Source organism: Papaver somniferum, chromosome 8 (genome assembly GCF_003573695.1).
Source record: "Papaver somniferum cultivar HN1 chromosome 8, ASM357369v1, whole genome shotgun sequence".
Lineage (NCBI taxonomy): Eukaryota > Viridiplantae > Streptophyta > Magnoliopsida > Ranunculales > Papaveraceae > Papaver > Papaver somniferum.
This window is the reverse complement of record NC_039365.1, coordinates 72304164-72322069: the sequence shown is the minus strand read 5'-3', so window position 1 is coordinate 72322069 and position 17906 is coordinate 72304164.

Sequence of the window (17906 nt, the reverse complement as noted above, 5' to 3'; positions counted from 1 at the left end):
ATTGGATCCTCTATTACCGAAACAAGTATTGTGCACACCAAAGATTATGAACTCACAAATCAGAAATCTTCAATATCTTCTTCGTCTTCAAATCTTCTTAGATCTTTAATATAAACCTGCACACAATCACTTGAATCTCTTATGATCAATCACGCACAGAATAGAGTCTGTTAACAATGGATTATCACAAGATCGTCTTTAGAACTAACAACGGTCTAAAGACCCCTGTCGAAACTCTGAACTAGTTTGAGTGAATCTTATACCATAAGAGAAGATTCTCAAGCATAAACAAACTAGGTGCAATCAGATTTCAACCACCGTTAGTCAATCAAATCAATCGAAAACAAAAGATAAACCGCAATTATCTAGTTTCCCACCAACGGTACACGTTAGAGCTTCTCAATCCCAAAGAAGACTTTAAACTGAGTGGTCTTAAGAGATTTCGCCTAATTAGGTTACTCTCCTCTCCGAATAGGAGGCTACACCAGTAACAACAACAAAAGAGAAAGTATGTTGGTACGAAGGATTAGTTTGCTAGAAAGGCAAACTTCATGTATTTATAGACAAGGAAGTTTGGACACAAAGGAATTTACAAAACTGAAAATATTCTCAAGATATTCATTAAAGCACAAATTCGGTTTCCATGATTCCTGGAAATGCTCTGTCCAGAAATAATGATAGAAATCTCTCGGAAAATCTAATTAGTAAATGCACATTACTAATTCTTGTATTTCCCTAAAAAATAAATTAATAACCTTTATTTAAAAGATTCTTAACTTACTTATGTTTCGATCCTGGGATTTTCTTCCTTTATCTATTAAGGAATAACTTTGAACAATTAAAGAAATAAACATTCACAGCACGTGTTCAAAGTATGTCGACATCCTCACTTTGTAAGTTATCTTTCACACTTACAACCTTGAAACCGATTTTCCACACTTCTAAACAAGTTTAGAATTGGTTCATCTGACTTTAAAGAACTATGCGATTGATCAAACAAACATTCAATCATAATCATGGGTTTATCGGTTCTACCAAAACAAGTTTCGGTTCTACCTCCATGTAAGTATTGTGCATAGTCACACTAGATTTCCGAAATTCGGTTGACTAGGTACTAGGATCGGTTCCCCACATGTATATGGTATATAACTTATATGTGTTGTACATGTCCATAGGATCGGTTACCCTTTGCCTAAAAACGTGTTGCACATGTTCATAGGATTGGTTCCCCTTTCTGCTATAAACCTTGTTGCACCCAATACAAGGATCGGTTCCCCTTTGTGATGTATTGCACCTCTTACTAGGATCGATTCCCCTTTCCCAAATTTGGTCAGACAAAACACAAACCTGATGAGTGCCAAATAATGTATATATTTATCCCTTTTTGTTGGCATTTAACTCATCTTTTGTGCAGTAATTCTACATTTTATCCCATATTCTGTATTTTCATTGTTTTCAAGAATAAATATTTTTCTTACTTAATTTTGCATTTTTAGGTAATAAATAAAGTTTGGATGAATAGCAGAGCGGAAAAGAGCAGAAAAGTAGTGAAAAGCCGGAAGAAATTACGCAAGGAAGACGCAAAGAATGGAGCGCACGTCCAAAAAGCTAGGAATGGGCTCAAGAAGGAAGAATTGTTCTTAAAGAAGATATGGGCTTGGCATACCCAAGGCCCAAAACCCTTACCCAAACCCATTTTCTATATCCATACCCGCCTCCATTCTCAGCCGTTAGATCGGATCCATCTCATCATCCAATGGTCGCTTCTTCATCGTTCATCAAAATCTGAAGTCCCTGCAAAACACCATAGTACCTAAATTCCAAGCCTTCAGATTAGATCACATTTAGATCCTACGGTCGCTTCTTTGCCTGCGCATCAAACCTCGATACTTCCGCTTAACACTACAACACCGAACTCCATCTGGTGTCGTCAATTTTGTTGTATCTCATCATCCGACGGTCGCTCCACGATTACCCAAGTATAGCCGTTGGATCCACATACCATCTTCCCATCCATCGCTCCTTGTCGCAGATCATCAACCCGCGCTATCCCCGCTTCATACCCTAGCATCCAAAACCATCGACCCAAAACAAACACCCACCTTCTTCTTCCCCAAAACTCACTTCCCCCAAAATCTTTCTTCTTCCCCCGACAGTTGCAGTCGAGCTCTGCTCCTGCCTCTCTTCCATCTCCACCACGACCACAAGGACACCACCACCATCACCTACCTCTTCCCTAGTCGTGGCTGTCTTGTTCTTAGCATTAATTTTTGATGCTACCAAGAAGACAAACATAGCTAGGGTTTCACAGTGGAGAGAAGAATGAAATTGGAGCAGCGTTCGAGTAGAAGATTAGCAGAGGAGGAGAAGTACAAGCATGGGTCAGCGCTCAATTGTAGAGGAGACAACAAATTCAGAGGGTATGGTGAGTTTTTCCCAAATTCTTATAAACCCTAATTTTGTTAAATTTGGGGGTTTGGTGTAAAAACCCTAATTGGGTGTTCTGATTATAAATAGGAAGTGAGGGTGTAATGTTTTGGGGATGCTGGACTAGCCAGTGTCCAGGACTGTGAAGTTCTGTTAATGTTTAATTTTAAATTTCAATTTCAATTTTAGTTAATTTTTAATTTCTGTTTTATTTCATGTTTAATTCCATGTTCATTTAATTTATGTTCTTATAATTTCTGTTTGTTTCTAATTTCAATTTGGTTTTGTGTTTAATGTTAGTTCACTGTTAGTGCCATGTTTAGTTCACTGTTGTTTTAATTCATTGTCAAGAAGTGATGGAATGTTAGGCTAGAAGCTTTGAAGCATTGTTTTGATTGAGCAATGGGAGAAATTAGTGCTCATAGCAAGCTAATTGTCTTTCCCATTCCATTTGTATGCTTAGGATGCATTGTGTTGATTGAGCATTGGGAGAAATTAGTGCTCATAGCAAGCTAATTCTCTTCCCATTCTATTTGTATGCCTATAGCCACTGCCTTGGCCTTGCATTGTCACCATTTCAGTTTCACCATCTCCCCTGCCCTTGGCTTAGGCCTTGGTTCACTTGCATTGTTCACTGCTTGTGCAGTTGCTGTGCAGTACTGCTGCTGCTGCTGCTGCTTTCTTTGCCTTGTGTTGCTGCTGTTGCCTCCCTTCCACTGTCTGCTGCTGCTCCAAAGCTCACTTCAACACTGAGCCCAATTCACAGTTGAACTGTTGAGCCCAAAGCTCAAATCAGTTCACTGAAACCAAGCCCAGTTCATTGCTTGGATATAGGTCCAGTTCAATACCAAGCCCAGGTTTGAACCAAAAGTTGAAGCCCAGTTCATTAAGGCTCCAAGCCCAAGTTCATTATTAAGGCCCAGTTCAATTCATTTTAAGACCAACTGAGTCCAAGGCTCAGATCAATTCAAAGGCCCAAGGCCTAAAGCACAATCATAACCCATTGGTTACCAAAATCCATTGGTACCCAAAGCCCAACAATAGCAACTAGAACCCAAAATAGCTAAACACTCCAAAACACACCCAGTCTCTGTGGATCGACCCGTACTTGCACGAGCTACAACTGACGACCGTGCACTTGCGGTATTACTGTAGGCCCGCGTTTCATTACGCTCAATTTTATACACATCTCCGGGCCCACCAAAACCCGATCATAATATCTCAGTTGATTACTTAAGATCGGTTTCGCTAAAAAAAGTCATACCAATACATAAGTCAGGCCTTTGTGAATAGTTCTACCAAGAACACAAACAAGTTGTGAGCGTTATACTCAATCACACATATTGGTTGTTCATAAGATAAACAATCAATAACAAAATCAATAACACCTGGCAATTTCCTCTTCGGTTCACAAACAAGTTTATGAACTTACTTCCTTAGAACACATGTAAAACATTGTTCCCTATGATGAAATCCTCACCTCATACCCATACGTAATCACAATAGCATTCAAATGATTATGGCGATGTCTTATCTACAAAGTTTAATGGTTAAGCAATAAACCTCGTATGGTATTCCTTAATACTATGTCTATCTATAATTCAAATATGTTTCGCAGTTTTGTTTTCAATATGCACGACTTCAAAGATACGTTAGAGAATGAAACCGTTCAAGTCAAATATCACTAGCCTCAAGTGGAAGGATGATTGTTGTCGTTGTATCTCCTTGCTTCTTCACATCTTCAAGTCTTCGCAATACTTGTAATGTCTCATATCCTAATACTTTCAAGCTAACATATATGAACTTGACTCTAGTACATAATCAAGCGACTCTTAACATGAGTTTTGATTCACTAAAATATGACAACCAAACTTGACATACCAACGCTTGGTGGGTTCAACCGAGCTATGCTCTAACACACATTTTTATGTATGATTTTATCTCAATTATCTATTTTGTTAGTGCTCGTTTTTGTACTTATTATGGTGTTTTATGCTAGGTGTTTTTGCAAAAATAAACTTGTGAGGAAAAATTAACTCGAAAAGTGATGTTTGCACCGCCGGAGATGATTACTAAAGGCACCCCAAAAATATGTTGAAGGCATCCAAAAAAAATTACTCGGGGACCCCCCAAAATTAGTCAGGGCACCCCCTAAAATTACCAAGGGCTCCCCTTATTAGAGAAGTGCTTAAGGGACTCCATAGACGGATAGGGGAACACAATCATCTTCTTCAACTAAATCTGGTTTTTTTTGTGGGAAAATGTTGCAGAATTAGGGTTCGATTTTTGGAGTTGTTAGAGGGAGATCCAATCGTTGAAATTAATTTGGTTTGATCTTTTGAGATAAACAGTTAGAAGAAAGCAGGATAACACGTTTACGAGAGGAGAAACATGAGATTTTCTGTGATTTTGTGTGGTTACGGTGAAGTTAACTCATTCTAAATCGTGTATGAAGCGTGTTTGGAGTGTGTTGGGATACAACAGATGCGTGAAAGAGATAAAGAAGGAAACAATCCTTGTAATATGGAAGGAAAAATATTCCCGAGTTAATGGAAGGTTTGGAGACATTGTTGCGAGATTTGATGAGCCTGTTGAGTATAAATAGAGTGTCGGGGAAGCAGAGAAGGGGAACAGAGAGTTTGAGAGAGAACAGAGAGCCAGAATATGAGAAATCACGAGTTACGGCAAAGTTTTCTGTTGCTGCAACTGAAGAACGCTCAGTACAAGACCTGCTCAGAACAGTCGTTAAAAAACCATCTTCTATTCTCAATGTTAAGACTGTTGGTTCAGCGACAGTCAAACGGTTACTGCATTTCTTTTATCGTTTTGTGTAATAGTGAATTTACAACGATTATTTTGGTTGCAATTCTCACCTTTATTATATTTTCACCTCTTGTAAACACTTTTGAGCAATGAATATGAATTTTGAGCGTGTTTCCAACATGAAGAGATAAACCCCAATATTGAGGCGACGAAGGAAGCTATTTTTCCGATAAATATGTGGTAAAATTTATCTAAATTAATTTTTGAAATTATTTTATGATTATTTGCATCGAATGAAAATTGATTAAATTGCTTTTATTAATTTCTCTTGATGACGCATGCTTAATCTAGGACTTTTGATGCTTCATGCTTGCGATTAACAATTGATATTTTGAAAATCTAATATAGGCAATAATTTAGAATCAAATAAAATGTATGAATTGCATGATAAAAATTAATATTGAATCATATAAATATTGGTGAATGGTACCTTATATATGATGTTTATAGTTTAGTCTTGCGCAATGTAGCTAAGACTCATATAGATTGTGCACGCTGGTCACATTCCAGTGACGTTAGATAAAAGAATTATGTAAGCTTAATGAATAATGTACAAATGTAGACCGGTCTATACACCTATCTTAAGGAGACCATTCCCGGAGTGATCTGCATCATCCGATGTAACACAAGAGTTCCATGAGGCAGGGGCAGGGTCCTCAATATGTTGTAAGAATTCCATGACGATAGGATCCGTATATGGAGCTCCAAATGGTGCTTCATCTCCTGCTACCCATCCTAGATGCCCGCCTTTTGGTGTTACTATCAACAAACAGTTTGGGCTTTCCTGGAACATGGAAGAAGCTTACATTGGAAAGAGAGAAAAAAAACATCATCTGTGCTGATGTACATTAATTGAAGAAAGTTCATGGGGTTATTTGTAGGAGGAAAATGTGTTCCAAGTCTATCTTTAGGAAGCTTCTGAAAATTAAACATGTTTGAGGTCAGGAAGAGGAGTCAGACTTGACTACCAAACATGTTGATTAATGTTTACTACAGCTACATGGATAAATATATGCTTGGCTAAGTTTCTCGGGTATACATCGGGCACATCATAAAGCTTAAAGATGAATAATACCTTGATATCTTCATACGGGATTCCACGAGATGGTGCAATAGGATCGTTCTCTGCCGGCACAGACCATCCATATAATGATATAACTTAGTATATTCTGTAGTTTGACAAACTAGGGATCAGCCTTGCTGAAAATTCTACCCTTTTCATGTCTGCAAATCGATGCTACTACAAGGAAGCGAAATTTACTTCCAGGATTTTGGTTATCATAAAATATATGGTACAAGGGAATTAACCTAGATAGACAACAAAGGTCTCCGTACATATTTTATCGAGTCTGAACTGCTTGAGCTGGAGTAGTAATGTTCTACTAAGTTGAAACCAAAGGAAACTACAAGGGAATCAAAAAAGTAGTTCTTATTGGACTTGCACAAGCTAAGCCCCATAGTCAATCATCAGCTTTAAAGGCTAGCAGAAGGGTTTATTACACACCTCGTGTTAATCCTTCATCAAATTCCTTGACAGTCTTGGCATTCGCAGCCAACTTTATATCATATTCGCCTCCAATATCTTCAAAAAGTAGAGCATACCTAAAATCTCAAATCCACAACAACTAATGTAAGATTTATTGATTGTTCGGCGAATCCAATATCTATGAAAATCCAAAATTAGGGGTGGGACACCAGTAGTAGATAAAACATAAATGAAAGTTAGTGAGAGATCGCGCAAGAGCTTTGTCATATATGTTATTAAACCCTTTACGGAAATCTTTATCAGCAATGATCAGGTTGAAAGGATTACACAAGGATACTCCTCCAGAGAGAATTGGGTATTTAACTTTAAATATATGTTTAAACATTGAGTATTTAACTTCAATTATTGATACTGGGATTTCCGCCAAATCACTTAGTGAAATACAAGAGCTCAAAAAATAAAAGCTTTTTTGGTATCAACAACTCACGCCATCAAGTATATAATTATATAAACTTGGTCAAGTTAACATACATACTTTTATGACGAAATTCATCATGAATGCTCTGGATTCACTGCAAATTCAACATTTAACCCAACATAAGATGTGCCCCCTGATTCATGGGTTTTTCTCACCATTTTATTACAAGGGCATTCTTGGTGAGGATACATTTTCAACATAATCAAGCTTTATTGGGGTGAACATTTCTTAGTTCACGACAAGTGGTTGATACAAAGTCGCTTAAGAGCTTTGAAACTTTCAGCGACCCTTTTATAACCCACCAACATGTTGACCATTATTGTGCTCTTTTCTGGAAGATCCTTCTTCTTGATGCTTATTGCTTTATTGACAATCTTTGATACCCATTTCTGAGTGGGTTTGGGTGCAGAGGGAACTTTCTTGTTTAGTCCAGTAAACCCGACCTGGATTAATGGCTAGTCCAGCGGGAAAACATATTTACTCGCTAGTCCAAAAAAGTTTTGAAAAGAGTAAAATTACTCTACTAACCCTAACATATAATATTATGTATATTAGTACATATATATGTTACTACATATGTACTATGTAATAACTAGTAGTAATATGTAGTAACTAGTATACTAGTAGTATAGTAGTAACTAGTATACTAGTAGCAATATGTAGTATACTAGTAGTAATATGCAGTAACTAGTATACTAGTAGCAACTAGTATACTAGTAGTATAGTAGTAACTAGTATAGTAGTAACTAGTATACTAGTATTTAGTATACTAGTAGTAATATGTAGTATACTAGTAGTAATATGTAGTAACTAGTATAATAGTAGTAATATGTAGTATACTACTAGTAACTAGTACTAGTAGTAATATGTTATATATTGATACTACATATTAATATTGATACTACATATTAATATGTAGTACGTTATATATTGATACTACATATTAATATGTAGTATCAATATGTTATGTTCAATACTGTTATGTTATGTATTGATACTACATATCAATATGTAGTATGTTATATATTGATATGTAGTATGTTTGATATGTAGTATGTTATATATTGATACTACATATTGATATGTAGTATGTTAAATATTGATACTACATATGTTATATATTGATATGTAGTATGTTATGTATTGATACTACATATCAAAAAATTGTTATGTATTGATACTACATGTTACTACTAGTACTAGTTACTACTAGTATATTAGTTACTACTAGTATAGTAACTATATACTACTAGTAGTAACTAGTATAGTAAAGTAGTTACCTAATTTACTAGTAACAAATTAGTAAGATATTTTTGTTTCTACAAGTATAGTACATATTAATATGTAGTATCACTGTATTGATATTACTAGTATGTAGTAACATACTACTAGTAACATTTACATGTGTTGATACTAATTAGACCTGGAAGGGTGTTTTAGGGATTTAGAAAATACACTTTATATTCTCCACGAGTTTTTGGACTAGAGAGTAAATAATCTAGTCCAAAAACATGTTTTTGGACTAGGGAGTAAATGTTTTTCATGGGTGGACTAGCCATTAACTGGGCCATGAAAAATTGGACTAAACAGTAATTCCTACTTTCTTTTTCTTCCCAACGTCGTTTCGAAACTTTCTTTGGGGAACTGTGGAAGAACTGATCTTATGCAAGTTAGTTTTTCTCCAGTTGGGAGCATAAAATATTGTCTTCTCATGAATAGAAGAAAATATTGTTTTATACCTTTTAAGAAACCTACACCCCCTTTTCAAGTCACCTCTTTTTCCACAATAAAAATAATTTTTAGCATGAGAAAAGTGATGTTGATAATTACCTGAAAGTGTATGTACATGCTTCAGAGCTTGATAGACTTTGCTCTTTCCATCGGTAACTGGTGCTGGAGATACTTCAGTTTTATCGCCAGGGGGAACCTTTGGTTGAGAAGAATCTTTGGCCTTGAAAGTTTTTACCTCTTTGCATGTACTAGGAGCGTTTATTCCTCATAGCCCAATCCTGGTGTCACGATGATTTCTACATGCTCCTAAATTTTCGTGTACTATATCCTATTCATGAGATCAACCTTAGACACTCATCATAAGTGTTCCTTTGATAAATCACTCATAACATCTTCGTTATAACTCACAATTGAGTGATTTTTGTCTCGTTGGTTTCATATTTGATAGCCACATTGAAAAGGCTTGGGTACCCAAATATACCTCAGGCTAAAACCTTTCCTACCTATAAGTCCTTTCTCCGAAAGTGATTGTCTATGGACTGAGTCGAGACAATACAACTAATCGGTTCACACTTCGTGTGACCGTCTATGGATACGATATCGAGACAATACAACAACGAAGTATGTTTACTTGATACAAAGGTTCTTACTTAACCAAACACAATAGGATTGCTTATCAAGTAAATAGGAATTAATGTTTGTGTAATTTACTTTAGTTATAATAAAACAATTATAATGCGGAAATATAAAGTAAATAACACACCAAGATTTTGTTAACGAGGAAACCTCAAATGCAGAAAAACCCTGGGACGTTGTCAAGAATTGAATACTCTCAGGATTAAGCCGTTACACAAAATTAAACCAACTTCGTATAGTTGAGACCAAGCAACTAAACCTATAGTTCACCTAGTTCCGTCAGTATTCCCACGCCTCCAACTTATAAATAAGTCACGTACTTGGATCAATTCCTTTGGTTCGTATTCCAAACACTAAAGTAACAACAAATTTGTTTGGTATCAACTCTATTCAACCAAGTGATATGAGTTGGACAAAGTCTCTTCTGTTTATCTTAACATAAACTTCTTCATCGGGTCCTTAGATCTATCTTATGTCCAATTACCGAAGTAATCGCTTAAGATTAAGCCAACAACACTCTTAATACAAAGAATTGTGTTGATGCCGATATACTCAATTAATCAATCCAATCTACCACAAGGATAAACCGATTATTAATTGGATCCTCTTTTACCGAAACAAGTATTGTGCACACCAAAGATTATGAACTCACAAATCAGCAATCTTCAATATCTTCTTCGTCTTCAAACCTTCTTAGATCTTCAATATAAACCTGCACACAATCACTTGAACCTCTTGTGATCAATCGCGCACAGAACAGAGTCTGTTAACAATGAATTATCACAAGATCGTCTTTAGAACTAAACATAGTCTAAAGACCCTTGTCGAAACTCTGAACTAGTTTGAGGAATCTTATATCATAAGAGAAGTTTCTCAAGCATAAAAAAACCAGGTGCAATCATATTTCAACCACCGTTAGTCAATCAAATCAATCGAAGACAAAAGATAAACCGCAATTATCTAGTTTCCCACCAACGGTACATGCTAGAGCTTCTCAATCCCAAAGAATACTTTAAATTGGGCGGCCGTAAGATATTTCTCCTAATTAGGTTACTCTCCTCTCTGAATATGCGGCTACACCAGTAACAACAACAAAAGAGGAAGTCTGGTGTTACGAAGGATTAGTTTGCTAGAAAGGCAAACTTCATGTATTTATAGACAAGGAAGTTTGGACACCAAGGAATTTCCAAAACCGAAAATATTCTCAAGATATTCATTAAAGCTCAAATTCGGTTTCCATGATTCCTGGAAATGCTCTGTCCAGAAATAATGATAGAAATCTCTCGGAAAATCTAATTAGTAAATGCACATTACTAATTCTTGTATTTCCCTACAAAATGAAATTAATAACCTTAATTAAAAGATTCTTAACTTACTTATGTTTCGATCCTGGGATTTTCTTCCTTTAGCTATTAAGGAATAACTTTGAACAATTAAAGAAATAAAAATTCATAGCACGTGTTCAAAGTATGTCGACATCCTTACTTTGTAAGTTCTCTTTCATACTTACAACCTTGAAACCGATTTTCCACACTTCCAAACAAGTTTAGAATTGGTTCATCTAACTTTAAAGAACTATGCGATTGATCAAACAAACATTCAATCATATTCATGGGTTTATCGGTTCTACCAAAACAAGTTTAGGTTCTACCTCCATGTGAGTATTATGCATAGTCACACTAGATTTCCGAAATTCGGTTGACTGGGTACTAGGATCGGTTCCCCACATATATATGGTATGTAACTTATATGTGTTGTACATGTCCATAGGATCGGTTCCCCTTTGCCTAAAAACGTGTTGCACATGTTCATAGGATCGGTTTCCCTTTATGTTATAAACCTTGATGCACCTCATACAAGGATCGGTTCCCCTTTGTGATGTATTGCACCTCTTACTAGGATCGGTTCCCCTTTCCCAAATTTGGTCAGACAAAACATAAACCCGATCATACCATCTCAGGTGATTACTTAAGATCGGTTTCACTAATAAAAGTCATACCAATACATAAGTCAGGCCTTTGTGAATAGTTCTACCAAGAACACAAACAAGTTGTGAGCGGTTATACTCAATCACACATATTGGTTGTTCATAAGATAAACAATGAATAACAAAACCAATAACACCTGGCAATTTCCTTTTTCGGTTCACAAACAAGTTTATGAACTTACTTCCTTAGAACACATGTAAAATATTTTTCCCTATGATGGAATCCTCACCTCATACTCATACATAATCACAATAGCATACAAATGATTATGGCGATGTCTTATCTAAAAAGTTTAATGGTTAAGCAATAAACCTCGTATTGAATTCCTTAATACTATGTCTATCTATAGTTCAAATATGCTTCGCAGTTTTTTTTTCAATATGCACGACTTGAAAGATACATTAGGGAATGGAACAGTTCAATTCAAATATCACTAACCTCAACTGGAAGGATGATTGTTGTCGTTGTAGCTCCTTGCTTCTTCACATCTCAAGTCTTCGTAATAATTTTAATGTCTCATATCCTAATAATTTTAAGCTAACCTATATGAACCTGACTCTAGTAAATAATCAAGCGACTCTTAACATGAGTTTTGATTCACTAAAATATGACAACCAAACTTGACATACCAACGATTGGTGGGTTCCACCGATCTATGCTCTAATAATCTCCCCCTTTGTCAATTTTATTGACAAAACTCTTACATCATATGGATAAACAAATTACAAGAACTCATTACACATACGCTTGATTCCCGAATTCAACAGCACAGTAAACTGCTTACATTCAATCCTTGAAAATGCCGTTGTTGACATTATAATAACAAAGCTAATACCCCCCTAAGGAAGATAGGTATATATTCAATCCACACGTCTTTGTTATACCAATTCATGTGACATGTTACTCCCCCTTAGTTTGTGCTTTCATCTTTCGTTTATATAAAACGTTTAAACACCAATGTTCTTTTCCTTAGCGATACCAATCAATATAAAATTTATGCCAGTATCACTTGTTTACTCCATATATTTCTCCCCCTTTTTGTCACAAAATGACAAAGAAACGAAAAAATAAAGGACAACACGAAAAGAATCTTACAAAACTCAAAATAGACTTGCAATCTGTAGAGTTAGGCACGAGGGTTCCACACATCATGTTCTATTAACCAATATCAAAACCGAAATTACAAGTAGTTTTATTTTGATATGTCACCACGAAAACAATTGTCCGAAACAATTTTTCCAATTTAGTTTAGCAAAATAAAAATCAACTAAGCACCTTAGTCCCTTTGCTAAACCGATTGTTCAAAAACAACCGTTTAATTCGATAAGACCAAAATAAAGATAACTCTGTTTTTCTCATCAGGTTCTAATTATCCATAAACTTAGACCTTTCAATTTTGAACAAGACAAGTACTAGGTTAGTTAACTAGCATTTCTTATTAAGGCATTTAATTAGACTTGAATAATCGAAACCTCACTTCGATAAGTCTAACTAAGATCAGAATTAACTTAGTTTCTCTTATCCGGAATCGAATTGGACTAAAAAACTCATCCCGTACACTTTTATTTCGTTAAGCCATAAATAATTCATACAAACCAACATAAATCAACTTGCATAATTATTCACCTCAACCGGAAGCAATTGAAACAACATAGACATTAAAAGCACCGCAATTGCACCGAAATTTTGTAAGCCTAAACCACACAATAAAGCAAGATATTTCTTAACCGGAACCAATTGAATCACATACATCCACACACACATCATGGAATAAACATCAATTGTACCGAAATTTTTTTAAGCAAAAGCAATAAATATATATGAAATAAACTCAGGCTTTTCTTAAACATGAAAACAATTAACTAACAAGATTGTTACCTCAAATTTCGCATCCACTTCTCCAATAAGTTTGCATCTTTGTCCAGGGAGAATTGATATCGAAATATCATCATGTTGTCATACTTATGCAAAAACAAAAGAATAACAACAACCAACCTTTACCAGAGAAAGGTTGAAAATCGGTTTTAAAAATTGCAAGCAAAAGTTGAAAACCGTTGAAACACATATGCTTTTATGCTAAACCAAAATCGATTCAACATATTGTGACTTTTTCACATATTGTTTCTACCAGAACCCCTCATGATTCTTTGATAAAGCCTACCAACATGGGCTAGAACTTAATCCTGCTATACCAAAAAGTCACCCGAACCGCAAGGGTTCACAATATATGAGATCAAATATTAAGGTAGTAAAACCGAAATCAAACATCCCATAAACATACATAGCAATAAGATAAAGCATTCAAGCACAGGCTATGTAAACCGAAAACTATCACAAGAAAAATTACCAATCAAATAATTTTATTCATAATAGACCAATACAATCAATGAAAGAAATCAAAAATTGATGTCTATTTTTCTCTCTCTCAGTTTTTGTGAAGATTGCTTTCAAAAACTGGATTCAAATTCCTCTGAGCACTTCCCTTTTCAGTTGTTCATATCCAGCAGTTGAGAATGAAGATTAGCTAGTACTTATTTTGAATCCTTTATCATCATCTCATGACATCTAATACAACCTTTAATAGAGTGAATCTGTTTTCTTAGAGAGTTTTGAGAGTTATCATGAAGAGGAACATCATGAGTTTCAGTCATAAATGATACACAGAGTGTTAAATCATCAAGAGATGACCCTTCTTTTACCGATTTCTCCATTGAAATAAGATACTTCTTTCGAACAGGAAGAAGATATATAAGATGGGAGAAAATCAAGGAATAATTTGGTTTATGGAACCGAAACCATTTTTCCCAAAAATAAAAGATATCTAATATTTTTTACTTAAGAAACAGTCCTGAACAACCTGCCCAAATTTATGCTTCCTCACAATCAGAATTTTGGGCAATAAGTGAGGATACATTCTTCAACACAATCAGTTTGTGTTGAGGAGAGAATTACTCTCACCATAGGTAACAAAGACATCCTTTGGATGACTTATAAGCACAATAGACTGTGCTTCCTTGCGTTCTTTCTTTCTCTTGTGATTGCATGATTTTGCAATTTCCTTTTGAGATCTAATAAACTTATCAGCCTTCAAAAACTTTATCCCCTTAAGAAGAGTCTAGATAAATTTATTTTGATGGAGGTTTCCAAGAGAGATTGTGGTGTGGTTATTTTCTCCATTTAAAGAACGTGATGTCCTATTATCAGAAGTACTAGTTTCTGATTCTTTTGGTATTTCACCAAATTTTTCTTTTTCATATTTTACCATACATGTTTTATCTGAAAGGATCTTCAAAAGCTTTTCAAGTACCAGGCTTAACCTTTCATTTTCATTAATTCCCAACTCACATTTTTCTAGGAGTTGATTAGACTCACCGGAATCATATCACAGTTAGAGTTGGCAAGAAGTGCATTGCAATTAGATATTTCTTCATTGGATTCTTCCTCCGGAATATCATCAAGGGTGGAGACATACGCCCTATTGCACTTTCTAGTTCTTCTGCTGGAACAGTGTTTTGCCATATGTCTGAATCTACGACACTTGAAACATTGAACTTCATCATTACCCTTTTTATGGAAAACTGATAGTGTATCAGGAACACATTTATCAATAGATAAAATGTCCTTAGTTCGTTGCGCTAAAAACACAATAGTTGAGTCAAGCTCTTTTTCAACGGGTGCCTTAACCTCTTGGCAACATTTCTCAGTTTGATTATTCAGCAGAATTTCTCTATCAAAGATCTTTAGCTTTCCTACAAGAGAGCTCCGAGAAAGTGTAGAAAGATCATTTCCTTCTATTATGGCATGTTTCTTAGACTCGTATCTGGATGGTAACGATCTGAGAAGTTTACACACTATTTCCTTTTCAGGTATTGCCTTTCCAAGGAAAAAAGATGTGTTAACAATCTCAGAAAGTTTAGAGTTAATCTCCTCGAAAGTGTCATTATCATCCATATTGAGATGTTCCCATTCAGATGAAAAGAAAAAAAATCTAGCTTCTTTTTCAGATTCATCTCCCTCGAATACAGTCTCAAGAATATCCCATGCTTCTTTAGAAGTTCTACAAGCCAGTACATGATGTAGAAGATCATGATTAACTGCATGAATGATGGCGTTCAAACCATCAGAATTCTGCTTTGTAAGAATCCTTTCTTCAAGAGTATAAGACGCAAGGCGTTTAAACTATGACTCCGAATAGTCTATCGAATGTTGGTATCTGTATTCGATTAATAACCATGTATTAGAATCTCAGGATTGAAGAAAAGCTTTCACAGCCGATTTCCATAATGGATAATTTGTCACATTAAATCTTGGTGGTACGTTAACTGAATCACACATTAGATTCATTCTTATAGGTTGGATCGCACCAAATACATATTGTTAGATCTTTTCGTGTTTGCCTGCTCTGATACCAATTGAAAAGGCGAGGGTACCCAAATATACCTCAGGCTAAAACTTTTCCTACCTATAAGTCGTCCTTTCCCCGAAAATGATTGTCTATGGACTGAGTCGAGACAATACAACTAATCGGTTCATACTTCGTGTGATCGTCAATGGATACGAGATCGAGACAATACAACAATGAAGTATATTTACTTGATACAAAGGTTCTGACTTAACCAAACACAATAGGATTGCTTATCAAGTAAATAGGAATTAACGTTTGTGTAATTTAATTTAGTTATAATAAAACAATTATAATGCGAAAATATAAAGTGAATGACACAGCAAGATTTTGTTAACAAAGAAACCGCAAATGCAGGAAACCCCGGGACCTTGTCCAGAATTGAATACTCTCAGGATTAAGCCGCTACACAAAATTACACCAACTTCGTATAGTTGAGACCAAGCAACTAAACCTATAGTTCACCTAGTTTCGTATGTATTCCCACGCCTCCAACTTATAAATAAGTCACGTTCTTGGATCAATTCCTTTGGTTCGTATTCCAAATACTAAAGCAACAACAAATCTGTTTGGTATCAACTCTATTCAACCAAGTGATATGAGTTGGACAAAGGCTCTTCTGTTTATCTTAACATAAACTCCTTCATCAGGTCCTTAGATCTATCTTATGTTCAATTACCGAAGTAATCGTTTAAGATTAAGCTAACAACACTCTTAATCCAAAGAAATATGTTGATGCTGATCTACTCAATTAATCAATCCAATCTACCACAAGGATAAACCGATTACTAATTGGATCCTCTTTTACCGAAACATATATTGTGCACACCAAAGATTATGAACTCAGTAATCAGAAATCTTCAATATATTCTTCTTCTTCAAATCTTCTGAGATCTTCAATATAAGTCTGCACACAATCACTTGAATCTATTATTATCAATCACGCATAGAACGGAGTCTGTTAACAATGGGTTATCACAAGATCGTCTTTAGAACTAACAACAGTCTAAAGATACCTGTCGAAACTCTGAACTAGTTTGAGTGAATCTTATATCAGAAGAGAAGATTTTAAATCATAAACAAACTAGGTGCAATCAGATTTCAACCACCGTTAGTCAATCAAATCAATCGAAAACAAAAGATAAACCGCAATTATCTAGTTTCCCAACGACGGTACACGCTAAAGCTTCTCAATCCCAAAAAAGACTTTAAACTGAGCGGCCGTTAGAGATGTCGCCTAATTAGGTTACTCTCCTCTCCGAATAGGCGACTACACCAGTAACAACAACAAAGAGGAAGTCTGTTGTTACGAAGGATTAGTTTGCTAGAAAAGCAAACTTCAAGTATTTATAGACAATGAAGTTTGGACACCAAGGAATTTCCAAAACCGAAAATATTCTCAAGATATTCATTATAGCATAAATTCGGTTTCCATAATTCCTGGAAATGCTCTGTCCAAAACTAATGATCGAAATCTCTCGAAAAATCTAATTAGTAAATGCACATTACTAATTCTTGTATTTCCCTACAAAATGAAATTAATAACCTTAATTAAAAGATTCTTAACTTACTTATGTTTCGATCCTGGGATTTTCTTCCTTTAGCTATTAAGGAATAAGTTTGAACAATTAAAGAAATAAACATTCACAACACGTGTTCAAAGTATGTCGACATCCTTACTTTGTAAGTTCTCTTTCACACTTACAACCTTGAAACCGATTTTCACACTTCCAAACAAGTTAAGAATTGGTTCATATGACTTTAAAGAACTATGCGATTGATCAAACAAACATTCAATCATAATCATGGGTTTATGGGTTCTACCAAAACAAGTTTCGGTTCTACCTCCATGTGAGTATTGTGCATAGTCACACTAGATTTCCAAAATTCGGTTGACTAGGTACTAGGATCGGTTCCCCACATATATATGGTATA